The 14,093-nt window shown below is 40.4% G+C and overlaps 1 long non-coding RNA gene across 1 annotated transcript; it reads left to right on the top strand.

The window, feature by feature from the left end:
- The first annotated feature begins 12,467 nt into the window (after nucleotides 1-12,467).
- Nucleotides 12,468-13,378, top strand: LOC138834431 (uncharacterized). Its single transcript, XR_011374104.1, has 2 exons — nucleotides 12,468-12,669; nucleotides 13,195-13,378. It is a non-coding gene; the product is annotated as an uncharacterized lncRNA (long non-coding RNA).
- The last annotated feature ends 715 nt before the right edge of the window (nucleotides 13,379-14,093 follow it).

The following is a 14,093-nucleotide window of genomic DNA, read 5'->3' as shown; positions in this document are numbered from 1 at the left end:
AGAAAAAAAAAAAGATTCCCAATTTGACCTCTCAAGATGTGGCTTCTCTGTATCTTGCAAACTATTCCCATATAATAGAATCCAGTGACCTCCATCTCTTCCTTGTCTCCCCTCCCCCATGCACTCTTACCCATTTGTCCTCTAGGAAATTTAACTGGTCATGCATGCCACTACAGCCATCTCCACAAACAAAACCTGCAAAAGAAAATTCAAAATAATCTTCTATTCAGAAACCTGACATTTGACATATGTGGTTGTCCCTCAGGTATATCATTCAAGTTACAGCCTGATGGTAGAACGAATTGCTGGTGTACTACTGCATAGGAGACCCTAGGTCCAATTTCCAGCTATTCCACAAACCAGCTCCAGCCTCTTGTCCCTATAAACCAAATAAAGACACACAGTGAAGATGAGAGAAAGGAAATTTATTACCTTGTAGACAGGGGGGAAGACAGCACTTCAGCCCTTCTTCAGAAATATAGACAGGATCAGTAGCTTTGAATACATAACTGGGGGAAGGGGATATAAGAACTACAGTCTTCAAGCTATATCCTGGTACCTCATATCTGTAATCCTGGCTATTCAGGAGGCTGAGATCTGAAGATCAAGGGTTGAGACCAGCCCCGGCAGGAAAGTCTGTGAGACTTTTATGTACAATTACCCACCCCCAAATGAGGAGTTGACCTGTGGTTCAAAGTACTAGAATGCTAATCTTGAGGAAGGGACAATGCCCAGGCCCTGAGTTCAAGTCCTAGGACAAAAAAAAGAGTTACAATCTTTGGTCAAAATTTGGTTTCTTTCTCTCATACAACTTTGCATAACCTTTGAAATAAAAAGCTATTTTAATTAAGTCCTATCTCCTTGTATTAGTTACATCCTGTTACAAGTTCCTGCTTTGGCCAGCTTTTATGGCTTTAAATTTTTTCCTTTTTAGTTACATTAACTACTGAAGCCACATTGCTAAAGTTTTTTCCTCTTTTTAAAAAAATTTCTTTTTAAAGAATAATCTTTAGGTAGTTATGCATAGGAGCTTCCATTTAATAAGTAAATACAATACGTTTTGATCAGCGTTACCTCTTGAGACAAGGAGAGGGAGACCCCAACACGTCAACTTGAAAATTGAGACTCAGAACTGAATTCAGTTGGTTGCAGAGACATGAACTGCCTGGCTGGTTCTTACACTTAAAGATGGGAAACCAAATCCAAATTGATTACATATAAATCAGTCTCCGCTCTGTAATTTAGAATCATTCATCTGATAGCCACCCTGCAAACCCCAGATTTCTTCTCCCAATCTCTCCCTTCAGTGTACTTGACTTGAAACAGTTGCATGCTTATTTGATGTGAACAGAAATGCAGTGGCTCCCACCAGTAATCGTAGCTACTTAGGAGGCTGAGCCAAATTATAGGAGTCTTTATTGTCACCTCGGCAGACCAACAGATGCACAGGAGTATATATGTCTGAAATTGTGCTGTCCTGAGACATCTCAGAGTTAAGTCTTTCAAAGAGAAAAAACACATCTTTTTTGGCAAGCAATGCATAAGACTTTTTTTGTTTTATTTTACAAAGCATATACAGACACCAAACTTAGCATTATCAATAAATTTAGACTTACTTCCCAAATATGGGGTGGCTGGAATACTTTCAGGGAAGGGAAGGAGGAAAGGAGAGAAGAAGAATAGAAGAAGAATAGAAGAAGAAAAAGAGGAGGAAGAAGAAGAAGAATAGAAGAAGAAGGAGAAGAAGAAGAAGAAGAAGAAGAAGAAGAAGAAGAAGAAGAAGAAGAAGAAGAAGAAGAAGAAGAAGAAGAAGAAGAAGAAGAAGAAGAAGAAGAAGAAGGAGAAGAAGAAGAAGAAGAGGAGGAGGAGGAAGAGGAGGAGGAGGAGGAGGAGGAGGAGGAGGAGGAGGGGAGGAGGAGGAGGAAGAAGGAGGAGGAGGAAGAAGGAGAGAAGGAGGAGGAGGGAATGGAGGAATAGGTAGAGGAGGAGGAGGTAGAGGAGGAGGAGGGAGGAGGTTCTATCTCTGACCTGGCCAAGCAATTGCCCCATTCACAGACCTGGAGAAACTGCCCTTTTAAGGTCCTGGGAATGTAAAGGCTTACACCTTTACAAATGCATTGCCATTCTGAACACAGAGAAGGTCTGTGCAGAGGTGCTGAGGGAAGACGGAATGGATTCAATCCCTTCTCCCCAAACATTTCTACTTCTGGAGTTCACAGGAGACCTTAGGCGTTACAGCCATTTAAAGTGAGCTGGCCAGAGAGAGAAATCCGATAGCACAACTTGAGAAATTAATCTAAATGTTAATACTCCCACATCCCAGAGAAAGAATGCACAGATCAACACCCCTCTCCTAGTCATGGGTGCCTAGACACCTTGAGCTCTTCCTCTTCCCCAGTACCTCCCATGCCACTTCCTTTGTGGTCAGGGAGTGCTTACAATTCTAGGCCAGTTCTAATGGAAATTGAGGTATGTGTGTAGTGGAACCCCTTGTGCCTTTAGCTTGACCTTTGGGCAATAAAGTCCTACTAGGGCCTCATGCACACAGGTCACATCTCATTCATATACTTACATTATGGGATAACAATTTTACACATGCACAGATTCTCCTCTAAAAAAAAATCTTCCCAGTCATGATCCCCTCCTCTGCTATAGTTACTAAGAATTCCTCCCACATTCCCTGGGTGGTAGAAAGCAGAAAGTCCTCCTTGGGTTTCCTACTCTGATTCAGGAACAGATAGTTCCCCTATGGTCCTTTTTCAAATTGGAAAAAGAAAACATTTTATCTATTTAAATTTGAATTGTAACTACATGTTAGTTCCCACAGTCAAATACCATTTATTAGAGTTATTTCACTAAGCTGGAATTTCACCTCAGCCAATTCAAGCACTCTTCTGTCTCAGGAGTAAAGGCAATTATAACCACCATACCAAAAGGTCATTTTTTAAACAGTCAACATCATCATTCTAATTATTCAGTCAACAATAACAAAAGGCACACTTTCACAGTGGGCTTTTATAGCCAGGATATTATTAAATGTGAATCCCAAAAGGGCAAATTCATAGAAGGAGGAACATATGTTGTATTAAAACAACAGTAATTTGTTGACATATTCTGCACACAAATGATGTACATTATGCAAACTAATTTGGCTTTGGTGTTAGAAAAAGATTTTTGTAAAATGGGGGAATATTTGTTTTTTCCATAATAGAGTTTGAACTCAGGGTTTTGTATTTCCTAGACTGGCATGATACTACCCAACCTGCCTGCCCAGATTTCCTACTGGTTGCTGTGAAGCATTGGGTCTCACTTTCCACCCTGGCATGATCCATAGACAGATATGCCTACTTTTAGCTATCATCAGCTGTGTGCCACCACATGCAGCTTCTGCTTAAGTTGTCCTCAAATCACAATCCTCCCATACTCAGCCTCCCACATAGGGAACTTTTTCTGCCCCATAGATATTAAAATATTTAAAGACGCAATTTATTTCTTGCATTTCCTAAAAGTGATTACAGGCATATTAGATGTTAATTTCTGTAACATTATACTTCAAGTCTTCTAGAAAAGCTCCTTTGCAAAAGGAGAGAACACACCCAAATTAATAAACTCAGAGATGAGAATGGAAACATCACCACGGAAACAACCAAGATTCAGAACATTATAAGGGAATAATTCTCAAAACTTTATGCTAATAAGTTTGAGAACTTGACAGAAATGGACCTTTTCCTAGCAAATATTGACATGCCAAAACTGAACCAAGATGAGTTAAACCAGCTTAACAGGCCCATATCAAGCATTGAAATAGAAACAGCAATAAGAGACCTCCCAGCTGAGAAAAGTCCAGGACCAGATGGTTTTACAGCGGAATTTTACAAGGCCTTCAAAGCAGAGCTCACACCAATACTCCTCCAACTCTTCAATGAAATTGAAAGAGAAAGCTCACTATAGAACACATTCTATGAAGCCATCATAACCCTCATCCCAAAACCAGGCAGGGACTCATCAAAGAAAGAGAACTATAGACCCATTTCTTTGATGAACATTGATGCAAAACTTCTCAACAAAATTTTGGCCAATCGACTTCAACAATTCATCCAAAAAATCATACACCATGATCAAACAGGATTCATTTCAGGGATGCAAAGCTGGTTCAATGTCCGCAAATCAATTAATATTATTCATCACATCAACAGGAGCAACAATAAGAACCACATGGTAATCTCAATAGATGCAGAAAAAGCATTTGACAAGATCCAACACCCTTTTATGATGAAGGTTCTGGAAAAATTAGGAATCCATGGATCATTCCTCAATACAATAAAGGCTGTATATGACAAACCTACAGCCAGCATTATACTCAATGGTGAAAAACTAAAGCCATTTCCTCTTAACTCAGGAACAAGACAAGGATGCTCACTCTCTCCACTTCTCTTCAATCTAGTATTAGAATGCCTAGCTACAGCAATAAGACAAGATGCAGACATAAAGGGGATCCAAATAGGGAAAGAAGAAATAAAACTCTCCCTCTTTGCAGATGACATGATCTTGTATTTAAAGAATCCCATAGACTCCACTCCCAAATTACTCAAGCTGATTCAAAACTTTGGCAAAGTAGCAGGTTATAAAATTAACCCCCAAAAATCAATGGCTTTTCTGTATGCCAACAATGAGAAAAGTGTGGCTGAAATTAGGAAAGCAACTCCATTTGTAATAGCCCCACAAAAAATAAAATACCTAGGAATTAATTTAACTAAAGAAGTGAAGGACCTCTACGATGAAAACTTTAAAATCTTGAAAAAGGAAATCAACACAGAACTTAAAAAATGGCAAGACCTCCCATGCTCCTGGATTGGCAAGATTAACATCGTGAAAATGGCAATACTTCCCAAGGCTATCTACAAATTCAACGCGATACCTATCAAAATTCCACCCTCATTCTTCAAGGAAATAGAAGAGGCAATCCAAAAATTCATATGGAACAATAAAAGACCCCGAATAGCAAAAACGCTCCTCAACGGAAAGAACACTGCTGGAGGAATATCAATACCAAATTTCAAACTCTACTATAAAGCCATAGTAATCAAAACAGCTTGGTATTGGCATAAGAACAGACCTCAGGACCAATGGAATAGAATTGAAAACCCAGAAATGAACCTACAGACCTATAGCCATCTAATCTTCGATAAGGAAGGTAAAACAATAGAATGGAAGAAAGACAGCCTCTTCAGTATATGGTGCTGGCAAAATTGGTTAACTACATGTAGAAAACTAAGGCTAGATCCTTATATATCACCCTGCACCAGAATCAACTCCAAATGGATCAAAGACCTTGAACTCAAAGCAGACACTCTGAAAACATTACAGGATGGAATAGGAGAAACCCTAGGTCTCCTTGGCTCAGGCCGAAATTTTCTGAATAGAGACCCGGAAACACAACAAATCAAAGAAAGGTTGGACAAATGGGATTGCGTAAGGTTGCAGAGCTTCTGCAGGGCAAATGACATAGCTAGCAAGATCAATAGAAAGCCCACCGATTGGAAGAAGATCTTTACTAGCCATACAACGGACAAGGGTCTCATATCTAAAATATACTTGGAACTCAAAAAATTAAATCACCCAACAACAAATCCTCAAAGAAACAACTGCCCAATAAATAAGTGGGCGAAAGACTTAAAGAGAAGCTTCTCTGAAGAAGAAAGAAGGATGGCCAATAGACACATGAAGAAATGTTCAACATCCCTAGCCATCAAAGAAATGCAAATCAAAACAACATTCAGATATCACCTCACTCCAGTTAGAACAGCAAAATCAAGAACTCTAACAACAACAGATGCTGGAGGGGATGTGGACAGAAAGGAACCTTACTTCATTGTTGGTGGGAATGTAAACTTGTTCAACCACTTTGGAAAGCAGTATGGAGGTTCCTCAAAAGACTTCACATAGATCTCCCCTATGATCCAGCAATCCCACTTTTGGGCATTTACCCAAATGTTTACAAACAAGACCACACTAAAGCTACCAGCACAACTATGTTTATTGCAGCATTATTTACCATAGCTAAGATATGGAACCAACTCAGATGCCCCTCAGTAGATGAATGTATCAAGAAAATGTGGTATATATACACAATGGAATTCTATGCCTCCATCAGAAAGAATGACATTGCCCCATTTGTTAGGAAATGGAAAGGCTTGGAAAAAATTATATTAAGTGAAGTAAGCCAGGCCCAAAGAAGCATAGGTCCCATGGTTTCCCTTATTTGCAATATCTAGTATAGGTATGAGTCAAGCGGAAAAGGTCAGATAATGTGATATTAGGAAAATGAACCCTTAAATATGTATTTTAATGTTTTCGTTTCTTTCATGCATGTGTTTCTAACGCATTTATAAGATTATTTCTTTGTTGCTTTGTATGTCCCTCCCCCACAGTGTAACCCCCGCCTTCACTATATTTGATGTCAGTATAACATGTGGAGGAGATGGGGACAAACAAGTCGTTTAAGGATTCAGGTGGACCTGTTGCAACAATGAGAAGTACAAAATGTCATGTCAAAACCAGCTTTACAATGTCGGTGTGGGGGGGGAGGGGGGTATGATTGGGTGGGGGGAGGGGGGAGGCTGGGAAGGGAGGTGAAGGGTAAACAAAGGAGGAGGCTGCAATGCTTGGTAAGAAATGTACACATTATCCTGCCCATGTAATTGTAACCCCTCTGTACAGCATGTTCTCAAATAAAATAAAATAAAAAAATAAAGAAAAAATAAAGAAAAGCTCCTTTGCTTAGCAAAAATAAAAATAAAAAAAAATCCTTTCTTGTCATCCAAGCCTAGTTTGTCCAATATGGTAGCCAATAGTCACAAATACCTGGGGACATTTAACATGTGACTGAATTTTATTTTATTTTCTGTTGATTTACCTTAAAAGTTTTAAACAAGGGCTGGGAAAGTGGCTCAGTGGTAGAGCGCTTGCCTTGCATGCTTGAGGCCCTGGGTTCGATTCCTCAGCACCACATAAGCAAATAGAAAAAAAAAGCCGGAAGTGGCGCTGTGGCTCAAGTGGTAGAGCGCTAACCTTGAGCTGAAGAGCTGAGGGACAGCACCTTGACCCAGAGTTCAGGCCCCAGGACTGTACCCAAAAAAAAAAAAAAAGTTTTAAACAAGCCCGGAGCTAGTTTCTCATGCCTATTAGTAGTCCTAGCTACCCAGGAGGATTATATCTGAGGATTGTGGTTCACAACCAGTCTGAACAGGAAAGTCCATACAACTCGTATCCCCAATTAACCAGAAAACCAGAAGTACAGCTGTGTGTCAAAAGTGGTAGAACATTAGCCTTGAGTGAAAGAGCTAAGAGACAGTACCTCGGCCCTGTGTTGAAGTCCAACTAAAATAGAACCAATCTAAAGATTTTTATTGAACTTAGCTATGGTTTTCATAGTACATTATTTCTTTTAAACTGTTGAAGATTTAGCACCTAAATTAGGCTGCTGAAAATCCATTATCCGTACTGCAGGTTTATTGTAAAAATAATGAAAAGCATCTTAATGTTGTACTGGTAATTTCTAGAAATAGTAACACTTGCAATCAGTTGAGTTGAAGAAAATAGTCTACTGAAATTATTTTTCTATGTATCTTTTCAAATTTACAAAAAGGTGCTAGAAGGTTTAGATAAAATCTAATGAGACATGGTATCTCTAAGCCACTATTTCTGTTTAGTTCAGCTCATTTTACAACCTAGGAATACCAACTGAGTGATGTTCTAATCTTTATAATAAAGATTCTAACAAATTTACCCTTCCCACAGACAGTATTTAAACACTGAGCCAAATAGAGGATAAAAGATTTTAATTTGGGGCTGGGAAGATGGCTCAGAGGTAGAGCGCTTGCCTTGCATGCTTGAGGCTCTGGGTTCGATTCCTCAGCACCATATAAGCAAAAAAAGAAAAAAGCCGGAAGTGGCACTGTGGCTCAAGTGGCAGAGCGCTAGCCTTGAGCTGAAGAGCTGAGGGACAGCGCCCAGGCCCAGAGTTCAGGCCCCACGACCGGACCAAAAAAAAAAAAAAAAAGAAAAAAAAGATTTTAATTTTTGTTCCCATACCGGGGCTTGAACCTGGGCACTGTCTCTTAATTTTTTCACTTTTTTCACTCAAGGTTGGTCCTCTACCACAGCTCCATTTCCAGCTTTTTGGTGGTCAACTGGAGAGAAAAGTCTCATAGACTTTCCTGCCTGGGTTGGCTTTGAATTAAGATCCTTAGACCTCAGCCTTCTGAGTAGCTGGGATTATAGGTGTGAGCCACCAGCATTCAGCCACAAAGGACTTATGAAGACCTTAGAAATGGCCAAAATGATATTTTTTTAAAGAGAGAAGTAGTTAGACTATGGGAGAAGGAACTTTTCTGGATTTAATCCTACCCAAGGCATCACTTAATCTGCAGGACTCTGACTGGACATAATTCAGAGAGTCCCAGGCAGGAGACCTGAAAGGATAAGGCTGGAGTAGGGGGGTGGGGACCAAGGGGTTGGGGGGGCTGGGGGGAGAGCCTGCCTGAGCTGCAAGAAGGTGACAGAAGCTGCTGGAACATAACATACAGGAAGCTGCAGGAAAGGGAGGCCTTCCCTCTGCATGTGAATGTCACACAGTGGGAAGCCCCAGGGTTCACAGACTAAAACATCTGTGAAGCTGAAGACACTAAGCAGAGATCTTACTGTCTATGCACTAGAAGAGACAGTTATATACTAATAAAGCTGAAGACAAAAATCTTGAGCTGGCTTCAATGTATATGTGTGATATTTGTTGTTGAACTGGGTGCTATCCCTGAGCTTCTACTAGCTAGCTCTCTACTACTTTGAGTCACACCTCACCACTTCTGAAAACATTGAACACTGTTTTGTGTGTGTGCCAATCCTATGGCTAGAACTCAGGGCCTGGGTGCTGTCCTTAAGTTTTCTTACTCAAGGTTAATGATCTACCACTTGAACCACAGTAAAAGCAAAGTCATTTCTGGCTTTTCTGATGGCTAATTGGAGATAAGAGTCTCATGGACTATTCTATGCCTCCATCAGAAAGAATGACATTTCCCCATTTGTTAGGAAATGGAAAGGTTTGGAAAAAATTATATTAAGTGAAGTAAGCCAGGCCCAAAGAAGCATAGATCCCATGGTTTCCCTTATTTGCAATATATAGTATAGGTATGAGTCAAGCGGAAAAGGTCAGATAATGTGATGTTAGGAAAATGAACCCTTAAATATGTATTTTAATGTTTTCGTTTCTTTCATGCATGTGTTTCTAACGCATTTATAAGATTATTTCTTTGTTGCTTTGTATGTCCCTCCCCCACAGTGTAACCCCCGCTTTCACTATATTTGATGTCAGTATAACATGTGGAGGAGATGGGGACAAACAAGTCGTTTAAGGATTCAGGTGGACCTGTTGCAACAATGAGAAGTACAAAATGTCATGTCAAAACCAGCTTTACAATGTCGGTGTGGGGGGGGAGGGGGGTATAATTGGGTGGGGGGAGGGGGGAGGCGGGGAAGGGAGGTGAAGGGTAAACAAAGGAGGAGGCTGCAATGCTTGGTAAGAAATGTATGCATTATCCTGCCCATGTAATTGTAACCCCTCTGTACAGTATGTTCTCAAATAAAATAAAAAAAAAAAAAAAAAAAAAAGAGTCTCATGGACTTTCCTTTCCTGGCTAGCTTTGAATTATGATCCTCAGATCTCAGCCTCCTGAGTAGCTAGGATTACAGGTGTGAGCCACTGATGTCCAGCCTAAACTAAAAAACAAAAACAAGCAAAACACCACATACTCATTCTATTTTAGAATTAGATATTGATGATAGAAAGGTAGAAAAATTCAAGATCTGTGTCATTGTAAGGAGTTCATGTTAATGAACTGACTCTCACTTGGTTTGGAACAAAGAAAACATCCCTGCCCAGTCAGGATGAGAGAATGATGACCATGGAACATGTGATATGGAAGAGGAACATAAGCCAGCCTTTATCATGAAAGATCACACTTAGACATTGATGGAAGCCGAATTCATATTACACAATTTCAATCTTAATCATGCTTGTCCTCTATTTCCCTAGATAATAACAAAACCTTGCTTTATTATCCCCCACTCAATAAGGCCATCTAAGTTCCTATTTGAAGAGACTTTCATAGGTCTTTTGTTGTTGTTGTTGCCTGTAACTATGTATAAATATGAACCACATTTTACATAGAAAGACTTCGTTCAAAATGATGCAAAGCAGCAATGAGCAATTAGTGGAGCCAAAATTAGGATCTAGTTCTGATGAGCTCTCTATAGGATCTCACAATTTTGCCCTGGTAATTCCTGCATTAGGAAACTCAACACTGTCCTCTATTGACAGAAAAGTCATTACAACCCAGAACTCCTGAATCACTAAGAGTAATTATCATCAGTGATTCAATTTTACTCTCCTTCCTTCTTTCCTTTGCTTCCCTAACTTCCTCTCCCTCATTCCCTTCTTCCCTTCCTTTATTTTGTCAGTAGTATGGCTTCAACTCAGGGTCTTATACTCTCCCTTAGTTTTTTTCTCAAGGCTGTCCCTTTACTACTTAAGCCACAGATCCACTACTGGCTTTATAGTGGTTAATTGGAAATAAGACTTTCACAGATTTTCCTACTTAGGCTGGCTTTGAATCACAATCCTCTAATCTCAGTCTCCTTAATAGCTAGGATTTCAGGTTGAGCTCCTGGTTCAGAAATCTCATTAATTGGCCTTCTGGAAATTAACCACACTGTATTTCCTTGTTACACATAACTTCAAGTGATTCTTTTCACACATCATGAGCTGTGAAGACTAGTAAGAGAACTCCGAGTGTCACTTTTTCTTCTCTTTCTTAACTTCCCACTACTGAGAAATCCTTTCTAGCTAGCTTACCTTCTGATTACTTTGGGAATATATCTCACTTTAAATGAGCCTTAAAGTGAGATTCTTGTTTGACTGAAGTCTTGGATTACATAAAGTTAATTGTTTAGGAAAAAAGATTATCCAATATGGTGGCTTTGATAATTTGGAGATTTCTTCTGGCTGCTCATGGAGTATAGAGGTGAGCTGCCTGTGATAGAAGCCCTATGATTATTCTGTGTGGTTTGGTTTGGTTTTCATGCCAGTACTAGGGCTTGAACTCAAGGCCTGGGGACTGTCCTGGAGCTTTTTTCCTTAAGTCTAGCACTCTATCAGTTGAACCACAGCTCCACGTTCAGGACTTCTGCTGGTTAATTTGAGATTTCTCATAGCTTTTTCTCCTCAGTCTGACTTTGAACTTCTACCCTCAAATCTCTGCCTCCTGAATAGCTAGGATTACAGACATGAGCCACCAGCAACAGTCTTGGTTCAGTATACATTGGAACCATAGGCCAAAAAAGCTCTTCCTCCACATAATTCCTATTAATGAGCCCATAGCTTCCTATATGCTTTTGTATATATGTCTATGTTTCTCTCTATATACATATACATATCTATATAAATGTATATATGTATGTGCATGTATATATGTGTGTATACATATATACACATATATATGTAGTATATATATACACAATTAGCCAGTCTTGGGGCTTGAACTCTGGGCCTGGGTGCTATCTCTGAGCTTCTTTTACTGAAGGTGAGCCCTCTATCACTTGGCCACAGTGCCACTTCCAGTTTCTTAGTGGTTAATTGGAGATAAGTATCTCATGGGGACTTTTCTGCCCAGGCTAGCTTCAAATGGCTATCCTCAGATCTCAGCCTCCTCAGTAGCTAGGATGACAGGCATGAGTTACTGGCACCTGGCCTTACATGCTTTTTTATACCTTCCCAATCATTTGACTTAAGTAAAATGACTCTTTAGACTGTAGAGGGACATTTCATTAAAAAAATTTGATCAAATATTAGCATCCTCACACTAGCTAATTCAGAATAGATGAGGACTCAGTAAAGATCAATTTTTTTTTTTTTTTGCTGGTCATGGGCATTAACTCTGGGCCTGGGCACTGTCCCTCAGCTCTTTAGCTCAAGGCTAGCGCTCTACCACTGGAGCCACATCACCACTTCCGGCTTTTTCTGTTTATGTGGTGCTGAGGAATCGAACCCAGGGCCTCATGCTTGCAAGGCATGCACTCTACCGCTGAACTACCTTCCCAGCCCAAGATCAAATTTTTAACCCTTGTTACCACACTTCAGGTCCCTCACCATTGTCTTGCTATCTCTTCCTTGAACACACACAAAGGGAGCACTGTCCATCTTCTCTTCTGTAGCTACTGTGTCAGCAGTGCATCACATCCTTTCTGAATTATCCCAGTAAAACCTCATTGGTGTTCTCCCAGGTCAAGCCTCCCCTTCAACGACTCCTTCCCTCACAGATACACACAGAGTTTGTACCACATCAGGGAAATGTATTCTGTGAAAATATAGTGCTACTGACTTGTATGTTGGCCTAATATACCTCCCTCAGAGATGCCTACCATTCCTACTGGTATCAAGACAAGATGGAAGATTGGAGAAAGGAGTTTATGGAAGGGATGGAGATGCCACATAATTGTAGGTCCTTTCCTACCACTGCCTGAGGAACACATCATACAAGGTTTCACTGGATCCATGGAAATTCTTTCTAATAAGACAAAGGGGAACTGCAGATGGACTTGGTCAGCTCCATAAATGTAAGACATATCTATTATATAGCTAAGTCCCAAAGTAGAGCTTTCATGGATGATCTGTACAAAAAGATGCTATTTAAGAATGGCAAGAGGAAGTGTTGTATTGCAAAGTAAAACAGAAAATGATGCTCTTCCCTATAGATACACACTTGGAGATGTACTAGGCATGGTGTCATATTGACAATTCAGAAAACTCCAGCAATAGAGGGGCTGGGAAGGTGGCTCAGTGGTAGAGCTCTTGCCTTGCATGCTCGAGGCCCTGGGTTCGATTCCTCAGCATCACATAATCAAAAAGAAAAAAGCCGGAAGTGGCGCTGTGGCTCAAGTGGTAGAGAGCTAGCCTTGAGCTGAAGAGCTGAGGGACAGCACTCAGGCCCAGAGTTCAGGCCCCAAGACCGGACCCTCCCCCCCCCCAAAAAAAAGAAAACTCCAGCAATAGAAAAAGAATGTCACTTTGCCTGACATGATTCTCAGCACTTCCTGAGAAACTGATCAAAGAACTGCATTTCCCCTTTTATCTCTTCATAGACTACTCCCCAGGGAGTTCACAACACCTGGATTTGGACAGACTGAGAGTTGACACCAGAATGACAAGGGACCATTATCACTGCATTGACACCACCACTTGGATTTTGTCCCTATAGGACCTGTCCCCTTTCCTGCCAGGACTTCAGCTCTCTTGTAAACAGAATAAAAGTTTAGAATCATTGGACGTCCATGTAGCTTTCTTGGCCAGACTGGTTTTTGGGAGTTTGTGTTTCTGTCCATCCTGAAGAAAGAGTTACTATGGATGAAGTTGCCAACTCTGTTTAAATAACAGTTTTGTAATACAGCTTCATCCCACTTTATCTCTCAGAGCCAATCATGCCTTGCTCTCTTATGCCCTGTGAGCATTTTTTTAAAACCTGTGAGCATTTTTTAAAACATTGTTTTCACTTGCAAAGAAGACAGTTAATAACGGGATTGGCACTGTACTAACACAAGTCTTACTCCCACAGGAGAGAGGCTGCAAGACCATGCAAGTGGGTCAGAGATGGATGGGGCTCACTCACACGTTACTAGGCAACTGTGCAAATGGGATGGAAGTGATATTGATACCTAGGAATATGCCTTGGAAATTCACTTGTTTCAAATCTCCAAGGCTACACTTCTCCTTTGCAACAATAAATAAATTAAAAGTGTTGAGAGAACATTCTCCTGCTTTCCAAAACAATTCTGGGGCCAATGAAAACACGAGCCATGTTTCTGAATGCTGAAGGCTGCATTTAGGTTTATTTACTCCCCCTCTTTCTCATTCAACATAGGAGTCATCAACCTCTCTATTTCTCAAGGTCTTGAATATCTCCAAGCCCTACCTTTGGGAATCACGAGCAAGCTTGAGGGATGGATGGAAGAAAAGAAGAAAATTAGAGGCATGGTAGAGGCAA

This window comes from Dipodomys merriami, unplaced genomic scaffold (assembly GCF_024711535.1).
Source record: "Dipodomys merriami isolate MVZ:Mamm:240054 unplaced genomic scaffold, mDipMer1.0.p SCAF_2146, whole genome shotgun sequence".
Lineage (NCBI taxonomy): Eukaryota > Metazoa > Chordata > Mammalia > Rodentia > Heteromyidae > Dipodomys > Dipodomys merriami.
The sequence above is the reverse complement of the archived record's forward strand: the minus strand, read 5'-3'. Positions and strand labels throughout refer to the sequence as shown.